The sequence below is a fragment of the Canis lupus genome, chromosome 1, assembly GCF_003254725.2.
Source record: "Canis lupus dingo isolate Sandy chromosome 1, ASM325472v2, whole genome shotgun sequence".
Lineage (NCBI taxonomy): Eukaryota > Metazoa > Chordata > Mammalia > Carnivora > Canidae > Canis > Canis lupus.
Window position 1 is genome coordinate 66,151,868 of NC_064243.1, and position 18,099 is coordinate 66,169,966.

The following is an 18,099-nucleotide window of genomic DNA, read 5'->3' on the forward strand; positions in this document are numbered from 1 at the left end:
AAAGAAGCTCTGGAAAGGGTTGTATTTTTAAAGATCACTGAGGAAGTGCAGCTCCTCTTTTTTCATTTTGTAAATTAAAACAAAACAAACATACCAACCAACAACATAAGCTACAATCAACCAGGTGCAAGTTACCCTGAAAACAAAATCATCGGATTACCTGAAATCTATGATATTACAGCTCTTAATAAGAGAATGAATAACAAAAAGAAGACTAATAGGTTAATTTAGAATTTTCTTAGTATTACCTACCATGTTGACTTAAAGATGAATTAAAAGGGTCAAACATGAGGCACCTGGGTGGCTCAGTTGGTTAAGCACCTGACTTGATTTAGGCTCAGGTCATGATCTTAGTGTCATGAAATTGAACCCAGGGTTGGGTTCCATGCTGGGTGTGAAACCTGCTTAAGATTCTCTTGCCCTCTCTTGTGGCCTCTCACTGCTCCCCTCCATCATGCTCTCTCTCTAAAAATAAAAGGAGGAAGAGTCAAACAAGGAAGAGAGACAACATGCATGGTTAAGTTTGGATTTGCCTTACTTCCTTTTGTTCATTTTTTCTCTTAAGCTTAAAAATGTAATTTACTGACTGAGTGTATCTGTTGAATTTTGCCTCATGGCAAATCACACCAAAAGTTAGTGTTTGAAAAGAATAAACATTTATTTGGCTCATGAAATTTTGTTTGGGTTTCACTGGTTGGAGTCTAGACCTTACTTGTGTGCATTAGTAACCCAGGTTTACCTCAGCTGGCACGGCTTGTCTTTGGCTGTGTGAACGGTGCATCCTTGACTTGATGTGCTATCTGTGCTTGTTCACCTGGGCAGACCACAATAACAAGTGCTTATCAAGCTTCTGCTACTCGAGTCTCCTCACTAACGACCGAATCAAAGGGGAAAAATAGATTACATCCTGTGATGGAGGATCTGTAAAGTCAAATTGCAACGACATGGGTTTATTGAGAGAAAAAAATTTGTGGCCACTTTTAGAATCCATCACATTGATCTACATTTTTAATATAAATAACATAAAACTATAAATAAGTTATTAATTATAAATACTTATCCTCCGACAAATACAGATAATAGTTCTAAGTTTTCTTGAACCAAAACCTATTCTTTTTAAGATTTTATTTATTTATTCATGAGAGACAGAGAGAGAGAGAGATAAGGGAGGGGCAGAGACAAAGGCAGTGGGAGAAGCAGGCTCCATGCAGGGAGCCCCACATGGGACTCAATCCCGAGTCTCCAGGATCACACCCCGGGCTGCAGGCGATGCTAAACCGCTGAGCCACCCAGGCTGCCTGAACAAAAACCTATTTATGCCTATACTTTGTCTTTGATGGCACTTAACTAAAGGAAGAGACTCTACATCATGGTAAAGTGAATGTGTTGGGCATTTGTTATTTTATTTTTTTAATTTTTTATTTATTTATGATAGTCACACACACACACACACAGAGGCAGAGACATAGGCAGAGGGAGAAGCAGGCTCCATGCACCGGGAGCCCGACGTGGGATTCGACCCCAATTCTCCAGGATCGCGCCCTGGGCCAAAGGCAGGCGCTAAACCACTGCGCCACCCAGGGATCCCGGGAATTTGTTATTTTTTGCAGATTTCCTCTTGTCAGTTTTTCCTGTGTCTATTAATGGCAACTTGCTCTTTTTGGAAATGGTCCCTTCTTCATCCTAAACTGAAAGGGGTAGAGGGGCAAGCATTATATGTTTTTCAAACTGTGCCAATTACCATCTCCTAAAATCTAAATTTGAAGTGAAATCACACAAGTGTAAAAAGCAGGGCTCTAAAAAAGATTTCTGAGGGTTTCTGCAGCTGACACCCCCAGAGATATCTTATTTCCTGTTTCTTGGAATCTGATTGTTTAGCATTTCCTTCAATTTTGTGAGTTTATATCCTTAAAACTGTTTTGCTTTAAATAAATATGCTTATATATTTAACATATATGTATAATTTGCTCCATTCTATGTAAATATATATAAATTTATGAAGATATAAACATTTATGAAGATAAAAGGAAATATACATGCTTCTTTAAGTTTGCTAGAATTTTTGTTTTGCTTTCTTTTCAGCCACTGTATGCTTAATAATAAATTATTATAACTTATTCCAAAAAGGGATCTTACAATCCCTGAATCTCAAAACCTTACTAAAGGCAATACATTCTTTCATTCAACAAATATCTACTGAACACTAACCATGGCCAGGCCCTGTTTTATGTGATTAGGATATAGCAGTGGACATAGACAGGAATCCCTGCCCTCCTAGAGCTAACATTCTGGCAGGAGGTTATATGATTGCAATGGCTCTAAGAATTCATGAAGATGTAGGTCACTCACTGAGCCCTAAAATGTTCAAGAAGGCTTCATGGAGGAAGTAATGGTGAGTTGTGCATTCAACTGAGCATGATTTAGATAGAAAGAAGATGCAACACTACAGTGAATGTATTCCTGGAATTTGGTCTGCATTTTTATGAATTGAAATACTAGTGTTTTAGTTAGTATTAGTAACAGAAAAAAAAAATCTGAAATCTGCAGTTTAAGAAATGAAAATAAGGCCAATCTTGATTTAAATCTTGCAAATGGCTTTCCATCGCTCACGGGATAAGATCCAACATTCATAACAGGCTTACTCAAGATCTGGTCCAAGACAACCTATAAGCTGCTTCTTTACCCTTTCTTCTCTTTTGTTGATAAACTCTAGACACACTGACCCACTTTTAATTCTCCTAGCTGATTAAGCTTCATGCCAAGCTTTATGATCACTTTGCTAGAAAACCCTGTCCCACGAATTTGCTTAACTAACTCCTACTCATCTTCCATTTCTCAAATGACATTTTCTCTGATGCTCTGGTTATGAAAGATTCCCTGTTACATACTTTCAACATCCTATATTCTTCGTTCAAGTCAGTTAATAGAATATAATCAAATAATTATCTGTGTAGTTACTGGTTTAATATGTGTTCTCCCACTTGATCATAAATATTTTTGGGGACACTTAATATTCATTAAATAAGTTAAATAAGTTAATGAATAATATGAAGGTGTTTCTTGCTCCAGGGAGTGTTTACTGTAGAGACTGCTCATGTCTGAGAACCAAGAACACCAGACAATCTCATGGTTGGATTTACCAACAAGGGGCTATCCAGCAGAGAGTGTAATCTTTTCAATCTCCCTGCCTAGAAGAAATTAGAGACTGCTAGAGAGGCTGCTTTCTTAGGGGACCAGTGAAAACTCTCCTTTCTTCTGTCCCTTCTTATGGGATGACTAGCATATTCCCACCCAATTGGATGATTGCTGAGTTGCAGGATCTGCTCTCCCATTCTGTGCCTCTGGTGTGTGCAGAAAAGTGTTTACGGTAAAATAGAATATATATATATATATATATATATATATATATATATATAACAATAAAAAAATAAACTGATTTAAAGATATTAATCAAATCCACAGTAGTGAGTGAGATTTTCCAGGAAAAATATAAAAAAGCAAAAAAGAAGAGTACTAAAAACCATGGGGCATCTACACTTATGGGAAGATTAGAGGAAGAGAAAAATGGGAGAAGCCAGAGGTCTGAAAAGAAAACAGGGAAGCTGTATTTCATGGACACCAAGGGAGAATTTATAAAGATGAAGGACAAAGTCAGTGCTTTAAATACTGCAGAAGTGGTTGAGTATAATTTCAGAACTTTTTAAATTATTTCCAACAAGGAGATCATTGGTGACCCTGGGAAAAGATCATTTTATGGAGTTAATGTGGCTTGGAGGCATGGGACATTTTGAGTTGGGGACATGTTTTAGAGAGAGCATATCTAGAGATTTGTGGGGAAAAGATTATAGAGGTGGAAAGATTTAAGACACATCAATAAGGGAGGGAAAGCCCCTAAGGGAGTAGGAGGAGATAGCATTTAGGGCACAGGAGAAAGGGCACAGCATTGAGGTAAGAATGGGGTCAAGTTTGGGTAGCTGGCATGGGCAAGGGGGGAAAGATGATCCTATTCTTGCCAAATGACCTCTTTTTTTTTTCCTTCTCTTTTGAGTTAAAAATGAAGTAAGGCATTTTATTGAGAACAAGGAGGACCTGGGAAAAGTGGAGGACTGAAATACTCATAGGAAAATGGAGGAGGGATACTATGAAAACCAGGGTAGTGTTAGGCACTGAGGCCGAGGTGAACTTGATGGTTGACCTAAGTGACAACATACAAACCTATACAGGTGTAGGATTTTCTCTCACTTGCTCAGCCATCTAAATAGACAAGAGGAAAGAAACTATTGGATTGGTACAAATCTTGATTTTTCTAGGTGTGGAGTCTGCTTGAGATTCTCCTCTCCTTCTGCTCCTCCTTGCCCCATCCCCACCCCCACTTGCATGAGCTCTCTCTTTAAAATAATCTTTTAAAAGATTTTATTTATTTATTTGAGAGAGAGAGACAGAGAGAGAGAGAGAGAGAACACAGGAGGGAAGGAGGGAAGGGGCAGAGGAAGAAGCAGGCTCCCCACTGAGCAGGGAGCCCATGTGGGCTCCATCCCAGGGACCTGAGCCAAAGGCAGATGCTTGACTGACTGAGCCCCCCAGGTGGCCTGTACTTTCCAATTTTATTATTCTGAAGGTTTCCAACATGTGGAATATGGACTTCCATTTGTACTCCTGGCCCAAGTGCCATGAATGTTGGAGTTGGGATTGATTACTGTCTCTCCACCATATGACCCGGTACAGTGAGAATGGGAGAATCCACAAGGGGCCACAGACTCCTTCTGTGCTAGCACTTACCACTGTGCTAGATTCCTTCCTACATTCCCTCTCTTCTCCCCAACTTCTCACTTTCAGTGAAATAAATATTTATTGACTACATAAATGAATGTGGTTTGCATTTTTGCCGTCTGTGAGGACTTTCACATGCAACGTCTAGTTGGTACCTAACACACTCTGTGGGTTAGGTAACAGCAGATGAGAAAATAGGTGGAGAAAGTTGAAGCGGTGCGGCCAAAGTTGAGCTACTACATACTTGGGGCTTCTTGTTTTAAGTTCTTGATCTTTCCACTTCATTTTCTTGCTTCCTTTTGGATCTTTTAGGAACCAGGAGAAGGGGGAATTCTGGAAGCATTTTAGGCAGATTAAATAGCATAAGCAAAGAAACAGAACACAGCTGCTCGGTTTGGCTAAAGCTCACTGTCCATATGCAAGAAAAATAGAAAATGTGGGAAAGAAGAGCGCTGTGTAGATGAATCCTTGGATGTCAGTTTTGAGACTTTGGGTTTTACTCTGTGCTGTAGGGTTTTTTTTTGTTGTTGTTTGTTTGTTTGTTTGTTTTTAAGTAAACTCTATGTGCAACGTGGGGCTTGAGCTCATGACCTTGGGATCAAGAGTTGCCGGATATGTGTTCTATTTTTTAAAGAAAGTATTTTGAAGTAAAGAAGTCTTCCTTTTTCTTAATAAAAATAGTGTTTATTTGCCATTGAGAGCAAGCTGACTTTCATCTTAGTAGGAGTAGGAGGAGAAATAAGTAGTGCAGCTTGCATCTGCCAATAGTAAGTTCCTGAGGCCCACATCTTCCTTTCATTCTCCAGTGTGGGACGGAAGCACATAATCCTGACCAGCTGGCTCCTCAGTTGAGTACAACCGGTCATGAGGGTGGCAAAGTTCGAGAGGATGGGTGGATCCGTTCCAACTTCACTACCATTTTGCAGCCACATACCTAAGTGAGGATGAATCGGCCACATCTTTGTACAAGGCACAAGACATGACACTTTCTTTTCTGAATCATATGTAATACTTTTAGGGACTCCTTATTTCCAAGGCAAAGGGGAATTATATGTTTAGACTTTTAATTCTCAGCACAAGAGTCAGAGCAATCGCTTTGAAATGTGTAAGAGCATGTTGTTTTACTTAAAACCCTGTGATAGCTTCTTGGAATGAAAGCATGGTTCTTTTGAACATCTCAGAGGGCCTTACACAATCCTGGCCCCCATTATCCTCCTAATCCATCTTCTCTCTCTCTTTCTCACTCTCCTTTAGCCACCTTGGCCTTTATGGTGTGCCTCCCACACACTAGACACACAGCTATCTCAGGACATTTGTGCTTGCTGTTCCCTCTGCCTAGACAACTCTTCCTCCAGACACCTGCAAGTTCACCTCCTCCGCTCCTTATGGTCTTTGCTCAAATATCCTCTTCCCAATAGGGCCTCCCTAGTCACTTTATTTAAAGAGAGTCCCCTTTCCATTACACCCTTCCCTCTTTCTGTTTAATTTTTCAACATACTACTTATCACCACCTCGCATCCCGTGTCTTATTTATGTTTGGTTTTGGTCTCTCTTCAGCCACTAGACTGTTAGCACCAGGGCAAGAGATTTGATCGTTTTTGCTCATGGTTATATTTTCTAAGACGTATAACAGTGCCTGACACATACACATGCTCGACAGATATTTGTTGGATGAAGAACTGAGGCCTTTCATTCTCTGGTGATTGAACATAGAATTGCTTTGGATCCTTTAGTTTGTTAAATGATTAATCTTCTGATGAATTTCTATAAATCTAGATAAATTTCTTCATCTGAGTATCTGGGGTTACAGTGATAGAAGCTTCATTTTCCCCTTTGTCAGGACTGGGAATGTCGCCAGGTTTTAGTCTGACTGAACGAAATGACCTATTTCTTCTAGGTCGTAGAATGGGCTTGTCAAAGCCTGAGACTTTGAAAGAATCTCTATCTGCTGAGTGGGATGTGGGCACCATCTGTGGTCAAAAAATATTATTCCCCAATCTGTCTAGTTTGTTATTTTCCTCTGATTCTATTATATATATATATATTTATATTTATTTATATATATTTATATATATTTAATTTGTGCTGTTAAAATATTGTTTTATGCTCACTGACTGCTAACTTTGGAAGTGCTTCAAAGCATGTGTGTTTTGCTTTATAACCAAGTTTTAATACTTGGGGATGAAGGACCAGGTGTCTCTGATGTCTAAAGTGGGGGTATGAACGGAAGTTCAATAAATACAGGTTGAGTTGGTACAGTAAGACAATCTTTTAATTATGAGAGCCAAATACTGCCATTGAAATTGTAATCATAACCCATGCATATCAATTATACCAAGTTTTCCAAGATCTGTATTACAAATAAATCTTGAATGGTTTTGAAATATCAAGATATGTGGAATCAGAGAGCATGGAATATAAGGAATAAATGGAAGATAACTTTCTATCATATTGTTTCAGGGTTTATCTTCAATTATTGAAGCATCGAGAGCATCTTTAGAATGTTCACTAATTTTATTCATCCTGGTACATCTTACTTCCATGTATTCGTATAAAATTAATCAGTGCATAGTCCTAAGAACAACTTCAGTGAATCCTTCAAACCCATAGATTCTCTCCATGCTTCACCGATAAAGAACTTTGTAAGAAGGACAGAGTTCTACTGAAGAAAGTACCAGTGTCGTAGTCCTGTATTTTGTTGTCTCGGCACAGTGGACACTGCTTAGCTCGGATCTGGAAGGGAAGACAGAGAGGCAATGTTCCCCAACCCTACATCTGAATCTGTTCTTAGGGCTTAAAACCGCAGCTCATAGACCCAAGCCAGTGTCACTGTTAGCCATTCACGTCCTCTCTGCCATGACTCTTGGTTTCTAGGGAATCTCAAGGCTTTTAAGAAGCAACACTGTGCCTCAGAAAATGTTCAGAATCCTGGAAACAAAGGCTGTTTATTAGAGATGATTATGACCCCAGTCTATTATTAAAAAAAAAAAGATTCATAGAATTTCTGGGCATTGTAACAAAGAAACAGTTGGCATAAATGAATATCCTTCAGCTACCATCAAACCGAATGGAAGCCTCTGTGAAGGGATTTTGATATCTCTTCAGCCCAATGATATCAGTATAAAATTTTTGCCAAAATTCATGGTCTGAAAATTTATTCTGTCATAGTATGGCAATCCTGATTTCCCAGAAAAAAATTAACGATGAATTGCTATTAATTAATATTATTAATAGTTGGTTTAAATAGAAATGTTAATATTTTTAATAATTAACATTAATCCATAATTAATTTAAATAATAATTTTTATTTGAAAGAACTTCAGAGTCATCTACCTTGTTGAAGGCTATTGCCATTTTCTTCAGAGATATCAAGACACTCCCTTGTTTTAAAATTTTCATTTTCATTGGTTGCCCTTTAATACACTTCATAAAGTATAGACACTTTAGCCTTGCCGTTCCAGCATGACCTGAAGCCTCCCCTCCAGGCAAGCTGGTTTACTCACTGTTCTCCAAATTCTAATGAAGGCCTTTAGAATTCCCAGAGCCAGACCTTTGCAACAAACTTGTTTTGCACTTCACATGATCTATGTGCTTAGGTCTAGTCAAATCCAGCATCTATCATGAATGCTTCCCTGACAGTGCCATGTTCCTGTTTTGATCTAGACACTTAATTGCCTGGAATACTCAGAACCATGAATTTGATGTTAGATCTTATCTTTTATCACAAGTGAAATAATGGGCAAGTGTATGTCTCCCTCAATCCCAATGTCTCCCTAAATCCCAATTTCTTTATCTGTTGAATGGTGGTCACACCACATTCACAGAGTAATTGTGAAGATTAAACTTTGTAAACTCTAGAAAGTTATGGAAATATTAGGAATATCATAATTTCTGTTCATTATCATGTATCGTTTTTAGTTATCATTTTACGTGTAAATATCTTATTTCTCCATCCGTATCCTGAATCCTTGAGCCAGCTGTATAGTTCCCATACTTTGTCTCCTTAATATGCCTGGCCAGATATCCTTCTTATTCTACATGAACAAAAACATGTGTCAGTTGATTGCCTGGATTTGATACGGTGATGAAATGTTTCCAGAGTATCTCACGTTTGATATCTTATTTCTTACATAGTACTTAATTCACTTTTGCTGTTGTTGATTACAGTGGATTTGTTATAATTTGAAACAATGGCCATGACAAAGAAGTGCTATGTTGTATATATTCATAGAAAATCATGAATTTTTTTGTCTCTGCTAGAAAAACGATGCTGAGTTTGGTCAAATGTCACCTATTATTTACTGTTTTAGCTTTAAGAGCTAAGACCCAGCCTGAGTCTTTGTAGAATGACTTGTAATTCAGCCTACTGGGGGCTGGCTGTGTATCAAAACATGGTGGCTTTAATTAGAGCTTTCAAACAGCTAATACAAGTGGGAGAGCTTGAGGTGGGGTTGAGAAAAAGAGAAAAGATGCTTTGTTTTATGGACCTATTTTTTTTTTTTTAACCCAATGATCACAGGATATCAGTGGCTGCTTCAGAGACTCAGGTAAGTGTAGTTGCCAGGATTTAGTTTCACAGATCCCTGGGGCAAATGTGAGTCTGGAGCAGAGCAAGAAAAATATATAACATAGTCAAATATATTACTTCAAAGGCCATCATTGGTTATTAGCATAAAGTTGAACAATCTGTTTATGTGAGTATAACAGCATTACAGGCCTTCATTAAGGCTTCAAAGTAGAAGGCAACCTTAAATTCACCAAGGAATCTTTCTCCTCTTATCTTTGATAGCTACTACTGTGCTGAATTTATTTTTGTGTCTCACTGTGCTTCCAATGAGGGCAAATAGGTTTGGGCTCTTCTGAAAAGGAGGGGGAAAAATAAAAGGAATATTCTTTCCCATGATCCCCAATGATTTTGAAGGTTTTAGAGTATTTAATCAGAACAAGAAGAAGAGGGGTGCCTGGGTGGCTTCATTGGTTGAGCAACTGCCTTTGGCTCAGGTCATGATCCCAGAGTCTTGGGATGGAGTCCGCGTCAGGCTCCCTGCTCAGCGGGGAGTCTGCTTTTCCCTCTCCCTCTCATGCTCTTTCTCTCTTGCTCATGCTCTTTCTCTCTCAAATAAATAAATAAGTAAAAAAAGAACAGGAAAGAATTTTAAAAGTCACTTAAAAAATCCTAGGAATCTACAATTGTTTGAAGAACAAAAGGAAGACAAACTACTGGATAAAAATATTGTGCTATTGGGGCACCTGGGCAGATCAGCGGTTGAGCATCTGCCTTTGGTTCGGGGTGTGATCCCAGAGTCCCTGGATGAGTCCCTCATCGAGTTCCCCACAGTCCCTCATCGAGTTCTCCTCTGCTTCTGTCTCTGCCTGTGTCTCTGCCTCTCTCTGTGTGTCTCTCAGGAATAAATAAATAAAACCTTTAAAAAAAATTGTGCTATGGGATCCCTGGGTCGCGCAGCAGTTTAGCACCCGTCTTTGGCCCAGGGCGCGATCCTGGAGACCCGGGATCTAATCCCACGTCGGGCTCCCGGAGCATGGAGCCTGCTTCTCCCTCTGCCTGTGTCTCTGCCTCTCTCACTCTCTCTCTCTCTCTCTCTGTGTGACTATCATAAATAAATAAATAAAAATTTAAAAAAATTGTGCTATTTAGAAATATAACTTTTAGCAATTCAGCAACATCAAAACTTTTAAAATATTCATTCTTATTTACCTAGTATTCGTTAATAAAAGTTCTTTCATTCTCCATTACTGTTTTGGGCTGGGAAAGCATTGTGTTTTGATTATATCTCTTCAACAATGCCAAATTTTATATGAGCTTTATTATACTTACAGTGGAAAATATTTTATTTGATAATTAGCTTTTATTTTCCTAAATGTTGACTTCTCTATCTTTCTATTATTAGTTTACTACTGCTTTGTTGGTTTACCCTTATCTAAGCTATAATTTCCTCTTTGCTCCAAAATCTTTTGACTTGGACACTGTTCCACTTTTTTTCTGAGCTGCAGGTTGTAGAGTTTTATGCCTAGAAAATTCATATCAGTATCATCTTGCCACAACTAAGCTCCAAAACTTTCCCATGGAAATCAGCTTAAAACCTTCCCTGCTTTTCAAAGCATCCAGCGTCCACCCTTGCCACTCCTTTTCACCATTGTACTGGATGATATCCAAGTTAGTTAGTGAAGAAAAGGAAATAGAAGACATCCAGATTAGAAAAGAGGAAGTATAACTATGTCTGTTTCCAGATGCTATGATCTTGTATATAGAAAATCCTACCTCCTCCTACACACAAATGTTAGCACTAACAAATGAATTCAGGGAGACTGCAGGATACAAGAAAAATATCCACAAATAAATTTATATTTCTGTGCAATAGTAGTGAACAATCTGAAGATGAAAAGAAAACAATTCCATGTACAAGCGGCATCAAAAAAATAAAGCATGAGGTGCCTGGATGGTTCAGTTGTTTAAGTGCCCAACTTTTGGTTTTGGCTCAGGTCATGATCTTAGGGTACTGAGATTGAGCCCAGAATCAGGCTCTATGCTCAGCGTGGAGTCTGCTTATTTCTCTCTCTGTGTTCCTCCCCAACTCTCTCTCTCTCAAGTAAATAAATAAATCTTAAAAAATAAAAAAGAAAGAATAAAATACTTAGAGTTGATTTTAACAAAATAAGTGCAAGACTTGTACACTGAAAACCATATAATATTATTGAAAGAAATTAAATAAATTGAAAGACATCATATGTTTGTGGATTGGAAGACATAATATTGTTAGGATGGCAATAGTCTTCGAATCGATACACAGATTTAATGCAATCCCTACAAAAAACCTAGCCACATTCTTCTTCTGCATAAATGGATATGGTGATCTCAAAATTCATCTAGAAATGTAAGGAACTCAAAAGCTTACTATAAAGCTAAGGTAGTCAAGAGAGTTTGGTACTGGCATAAAGTTAGAAATACAAATCAGTGGAATGGAATTACTAGTACAGAAATAAACTGTTAAAAAAAGAAATAAACTGTTATACATATAACATATATATATATATGGTTAATTAATTTTTATCAGTGATACTGGGGAAATTGTGTACTTACATGCAAAATAATGTACTTTTAGACCCTTACCTCACACTATATACAAAAATTAACTAAAAAGGAATAATAAACCTAAGTGTAAGAGCTAAAACAACAACATGTTTATAAGGAAAAATAGAAGTAAATCTTTATGGCCTTGCATTAGGCAATTATTTTTTTAAATATGACACCAAGCATAAGTGTTAAAAGGAAAAAAAAATCTTAATGGGCTCCATCAAAATTAAGAAATTTGTGCTTCTAAGGACATCATTAAGAAAATAAAAAGACAACACACAGAATAAGAGAAAATATTTGCAAATCATATGTCTGATGAGGCACTTGTATCCAGAATATGGAAAGATTCTTACAAGTCAGCAATAAAAACACAATCAGAAATTGGGAGAAGATTTGAACAGACAGTTCTACAATGAATACATGCAAATAGCCAATAAGCACATGAAAAGCTGTTCAATTTCATTAGCCACTAAGGACAAGCAAATCAAACCACAATGAGATACTGCTTCATATCCGGTGATGTGAATTCAAAAAGGGTTGATAAAATTTAAAAAACCTGACAATAACTAGTGTTGCCAAGCATGTGAAGAAATTTTAATCCTCATACCTTGCTGGTGGGATTGTAAAATAGTGAAGCCACTTTGGAAAAATATTTGGCAGCTCCTCAAATAGGCTGATAGACTGCTATTAGTCTAGGAATTCTTTTTTGGATAATGAAAATGTTATAAAATTAGATACTGGTTATGGTTGACCAAAGACCATGGAATTGTACATCTTAAGAGGGTGGATTGTATGGCATATGAATTACATCTCAAGAAAGCTATTATAAAATAAAAATGCAATTGCTTGTGGAAGACTGCCTTGTTCTGGCCAGGATAAAATAGCCCAACCTTCTCAGGACCTTCTTCTTTAAAAACCCTGGACATAAACCACTATAAACAAATATTAGAAGTCTCAAAAGTTGGGGTGAAGACAGAAAAGTGACCAGTTACCCTGAGATGTGAGGCGTGAATCAGAGTTGAGTTCCCTGGATTGTCCTTTTGCCTTCCATACATCCCAGACAGGGCACTGGGGAAACCTGAACCACCAATAGGTACAAACAAAAAGAACTCCAAGAAAATCCCATTCACCCTGGTCAGAGGATCAGGAAAGAAACAACTTACCAGAACAGAAAACCTTTTGGATGATACCTAGCATACTCGAGCAATGCAATATTTAATACTCTGTCCACTGCACCCACAGCACACATTCCATGGTTTTGAGCAGAGATGAGTGAGGAGCCAATTCTACCTTCTACTCAATGGAGATAGGCTGCAATGGTCTGATATTCCTGTCAGCAGTAGTGTTCGTGGGGTCCAGCTGGGAGCTAGCCTCCATCCCACCCACCCCCCCATGCCACCCCCACCGGCACTGATGAAGCAGAACAAGGATGAGCAAGCTGGTCTGGTCTTTACTCTGTATTCCCACCCACTGTGTTGTCATCAGGACCCAGTGGGAGCTGAGCCTTGACCCTGCCCTGGCATCAAGGTAGACCAACGTGGCAGGAGGTAGGCCAGGTGGCATTCTGGTTTCCTCCACTCTGGTACAGCAGGGAAATGTAAAGTAGAACCACAATGAGATATCATGACATACCTATTAGATCGTCTAAAATAAAAATTAAAAAAAAAAACAAATTACAAATATTGGTAAGGATAGGGAGAAACTGGATTTCTCACACACTGCTGTTGGGAATATAAAATGGCACAGCCACTCAGCAAAATGGTCTTCTAGATTTTACAAAACGAAATATGCATTTACCATATGATCCCACAATTGCCCTCTTTTGGGGACATTTACCCCAGAGAAAATTTATGTCCACACAAAAACCCGTACCTCAATGTTCAGAGTGGTTTATATAGTGAAATAAATGCTGGAAACTACTCAAATACCTTTCGGTAGTTGTAGAGTTGAGCAAACTCTAGTATGTTCATACAACAGAACACGACTCAGTGATAAAAGCTTATGAAATTATGATATACGCAAGACACTGGATGGACCTCAAAGACAAGTTATGGTTAGCGAAAAAATTTAATTTCACAATGTTGCATATTGTATGATTCCATTTATATAACATCCTCGAAATGATAAAACTACAGAGGTGGACAGATTAGTGATTGCCAGCGCTCAGGGATGGGGGGAATAAGGGAGATGGAGACAAATACAAAGAGGTAGCACAAGGGAATTCTTGTAAGATAACAGAAAACATCTGTATCTCAATTGTAGTGGCAGCTCTACAAATTTGTACATGGAAAAATGGATAGAATTATACACACACACAAATGAATTTTTGTTTTAAAACATTCATTTAAATTCAGGTTTTAAAACAGTCAAGTACCAATGTACCCACGATGGACTGTGCAAAGGGTGCATGGGATTCATTCTTTTTTCTCAACTTCCCATGAGTCTCTTATTATTTCAAACTAAAAAGCATAAGAAACTGTTTTCTACTTGCCAACAGAATGAAAATTCAAAAAAAAAAAATCTACGTTTTTTTGGTTGGTGGATATTTTGTTGATTTTATGTAAACCCCAGAAAGCATAACCTTGTCATGCCCAATTGTTGATTGAAAATTTCAGGAACTCCCTGCTGGGGGGCAGAGAATAAAGTGCTGTCAATATTGCAACTCTAAGAAATTAATCTGGACGTGCTACTAAGGGAATGAAGTGTGCTAAGGGTTCTCAGGGCACTGGCTGCTAGGAGTAGCTTAAAAATGGGATTTCTTCATGTGTCGTCAGGGACTTGCACAGCTGTTTTCTTTTTGAAATTGTTTTGTTGTTGCAGCAATCAGCGTTTGTTTTTAAACTTTAGATTAAACCACCACACCTCTGCTGCCAGCCGGGAAGGTCATTGATTCCAAAACAGAGTAAGGATTTCTCACAATTATTCTCATGATATATTTTACTTACCAGGGCTTGATTTCTTTTAGTTCTACTTTCTGCTGATAGCACATACGTACCCCACAAGTCTGTGCTTGTGTGGATGATGTTACCACTTTTTCCACAGATATACTAAAGTACAATGATTTTAAGATTATATTTGCAATGGGAAATATTTAATTTAATACAGGAAATTTGGATCACAAGCTGGATATTGGGTAACGAAGAGTCAGCAGTCAATCTGACCAGTGAAATTGGTGGTAAAGAAAGGTCATACACCATTCTCTTCACTACTGGACTGGAAGTAGATAGCTGTCACCTCAAAATAGTAGGATACACTTAGGGGCATCGTTATACCATGAGCTATAATATTGCAGCCCTGCCACATGTCTAATCCTTTGTGTCTTTCAGTGGATAAAACCCTGAGAATAATTGCATAAACCATCATTGCTCTCTTGGCGGTTACATTAACAGTGAATTATTCAAAGAACCAGAAAATGTTGTGCCAACAAAGGAAACAGCACTATTGGCTAGGTATGGAAAGGACAGCTAAAAAGACAAAATTGCTTGATGATCAATTTAAAGCCAATTTAAAGAAAAAAAAAAGAACTTGGTGAAATTCTATGTTGCGGCGATGGTCAAATCTGTTGGGACCTTAAAAAGAGGTGAAAAAGATGATACTCCTACTGACTGGTGCTCCATAATTCTAACACTGCAAAAAAGAGTATCTTAGGATGTACTGGTTGAGAGATGGATGCTGACCTTGCTCTTTATCTTCAGTTAGAAAGCATGGACACTAATAATTCAGCAATTGGATCAGTTATTCGCTTTTGTCCACTAATTTTTAAAAGGATAATTTATAGTACAGAAGCCAGTAAAAATAATTTTTAAAAGATACATGAGAATTGCTTTTTAAAATTTTTTTAAAAGACTTATTTATTTATTTACTTGAGAGATAGATAAAGAGAGAGATGAGAGAGAGAGAGAAAGAGAGAGAAAGAGAACATGCCCCTGGAAGCATTCACAGGCCTGAAGGGAAGGTGAAAGAGGAGGGGGATGGACATGCAGATTCTGGGCTGAGCGTGGAGCCCCATGGCGGGTGTGGTGAGGCTCCATCTCACCACCCCTGGGGTCATGATCTGAGCTAAACTCAAGAGTCGGTCACCTCACCAACTAGGCCACCCAGGTTCCCCGGGGAATTGCTTTCAATGAGTGGAGGAAGACCTGTTGATGGATGCACACAGGGAAACAAATCCATGATGCTGACATGGGTGGGAAAAGTCACCCTTTCATATTTTGCATGAACCAGCAGCCCTGTGGCAGCCTATCAATAATATCCCTTCTCAAAGAGTTGGCCTTTTGATTTTCCTTGCATATTAACGAGCTGGCGAACAATGCTGGCTTTCCTTGTAAATCTGCAGGAGTAATCATTCAGATGCTTATCTTTTGAGATACATTTGTAAGGAAATGGGAAATGAGTTTGAAAACTCGCTCTTTGACATACATAGGGGCTGATTTAGGCAGAGAAAAATGCTCATCGAATTTTCCATTTGGTGAAATTACTCTTTTTTAACGGAGAATTTAAAAATCGCTATAACAATGGGTTAAAACGATGAGTTGCGGTTTTGCCTAATGGTAACAGTAGTTCTCAGAGTTGGCTTATTCAGCAAGAACGCTCGAAGGGTGAATTGTTTGTAGGAGTGGAATTGTGAAAGCTTTCGCTGGATGTGACAAGACAGCAGAAGGAAAGTGTGCGAGCTGTGCTGAGCTGACTTTATGGATGTAATTTTGGAAACTTAATTCAATTACGTGTGATAAAAGTTACCCCGTGTAATTTTTTTTTTTCTTCGAGGGGGCCCTTCAGGATGTAAGGCCCATCTGTCTGTGACATCTGTCACTGTACTGATGCCCAGGGTTGGTTGTATTGATCTGGCTGCCTAGGCTGTGTCCCCTTCCCCCTTCCCTCTCCCTGTGCGTCTCTCCTGAAGCTGGTGCTCTGTCAAAGAGGAGGAGCTTGCACTACAGAGGGGGACCTGCCCCCAGTCCAGGGTATGAGAGTAGCCGTGCTCTGAACCTCCCAGCAAGCTCTCAAGGTCCATCTGTAGGAGAACATAGGGTAGTCGAGCTTCCAAGATCCCAGACACACCCAAATAAGACGCTGTATGTGGCAGTCTTTCTTCCTTTCCAAAAGAAAAAAAAAAAAAAAAAGAAAGAAAGAAAGAAAAGAAAAAGAGGCCCTTCAACTATTTTCCCCTTAAGACAATAAAAGACATTCTTACCTTATTTCCTATGATGTGAGTCACTTGACTTTTCAGCTGAAAGATACTTAAAATTTTCACCAGCCAGCATTTCCTACCTTATTATGCTTCTAATGTTTGCAAAAAAATAAGAAAAACGATTTTGATTTGTATGCCCATTTTTAAATGGACTCATGATCTCAAAAAACGAAGACAGTGTGACAAGAAATTTCTATTCATGTGAATTCAGATTGCCTCAGTTTTATGAAATAAATACATTACCAGCTGTGATTAAAGAGGGAAGCACAGAGGAAAATCTTTAGCTTTTCCTGATAGCAAATGATGAAGGCATTTAAAAAATTGCATTAATTTATTCAACAAATATTTATTGAGCCTACTACTTGCGGACACTTTTCTAAGGGCTTGGCACAATCAGTGAATAAAGCAGAAAATATCCTTGTTTAAGAGATGAAAAATGTTTAAAAGTTAAAATCCCCAAGATTCAAGAATTGTAGACACCATCCCAGACCTTGGGAAACATATTTCTTTTTCTATTAGAGTATTTTCTGACGGAGTCAAAGAAACACTGACCTAGCTGCTCCTTTACTTCTGGAATTACCTAGGTGGTTAATTTGAGAATCCGAAGGCTGTTTGGGTGCAAGGTGGCAAAGTGAGCTGCTGGGACTGGGTGACCTTGAGGGCTATCTGTGCTACAGATGGGTCTGCGGGGGGCCTACCACTCCCAAGACAGCGTAGAGTAGGCCGAGGTCAGGAATTTCATCTTTCCAGACCCTGGCCTTTTCCACTGGATGGCAGTGGAACAATATGAAACACGCTTGCTCTCTTGCTCTCTTTTCTTTGGCGCCGTGCAGCCCGCTTCCTCTCCATTCAGAGAGCGTGGAGTAGCTGATTCGGTTTTACCTCTAATTGTAATCACATTGTGTTTCTTTTTCCTTGAGACCAAATTCTATTCTCAGCAATTTGGGTGTTCCCTATGCTCGCCCACATCATACATACAATTTTGTGTGATTTTCTAAGTTTTAAAAATGGGCTTCCTCTTTGATTATGTGCTTGTTTTATATTA

The 18,099-nt window shown here is 38.6% G+C and overlaps 1 long non-coding RNA gene across 2 annotated transcripts; it reads right to left on the minus strand.

Annotated features, from left to right (window-relative positions):
- Window positions 1-633: 633 nt before the first annotated feature.
- LOC112644545 (uncharacterized) lies at window positions 634-13,235 on the minus strand. Of its 2 annotated transcripts, none has more exons than XR_003126484.3 (2): window positions 13,027-13,235; window positions 634-870 (listed from the first exon to the last, which is right to left on the minus strand). It is a non-coding gene; the product is annotated as an uncharacterized LOC112644545 (long non-coding RNA). The 2 variants fall into 2 exon arrangements; XR_007413523.1 differs by lacking the exon at window positions 634-870 and adding an exon at window positions 7,266-7,503.
- Between the last annotated feature and the right edge of the window lie 4,864 nt (window positions 13,236-18,099).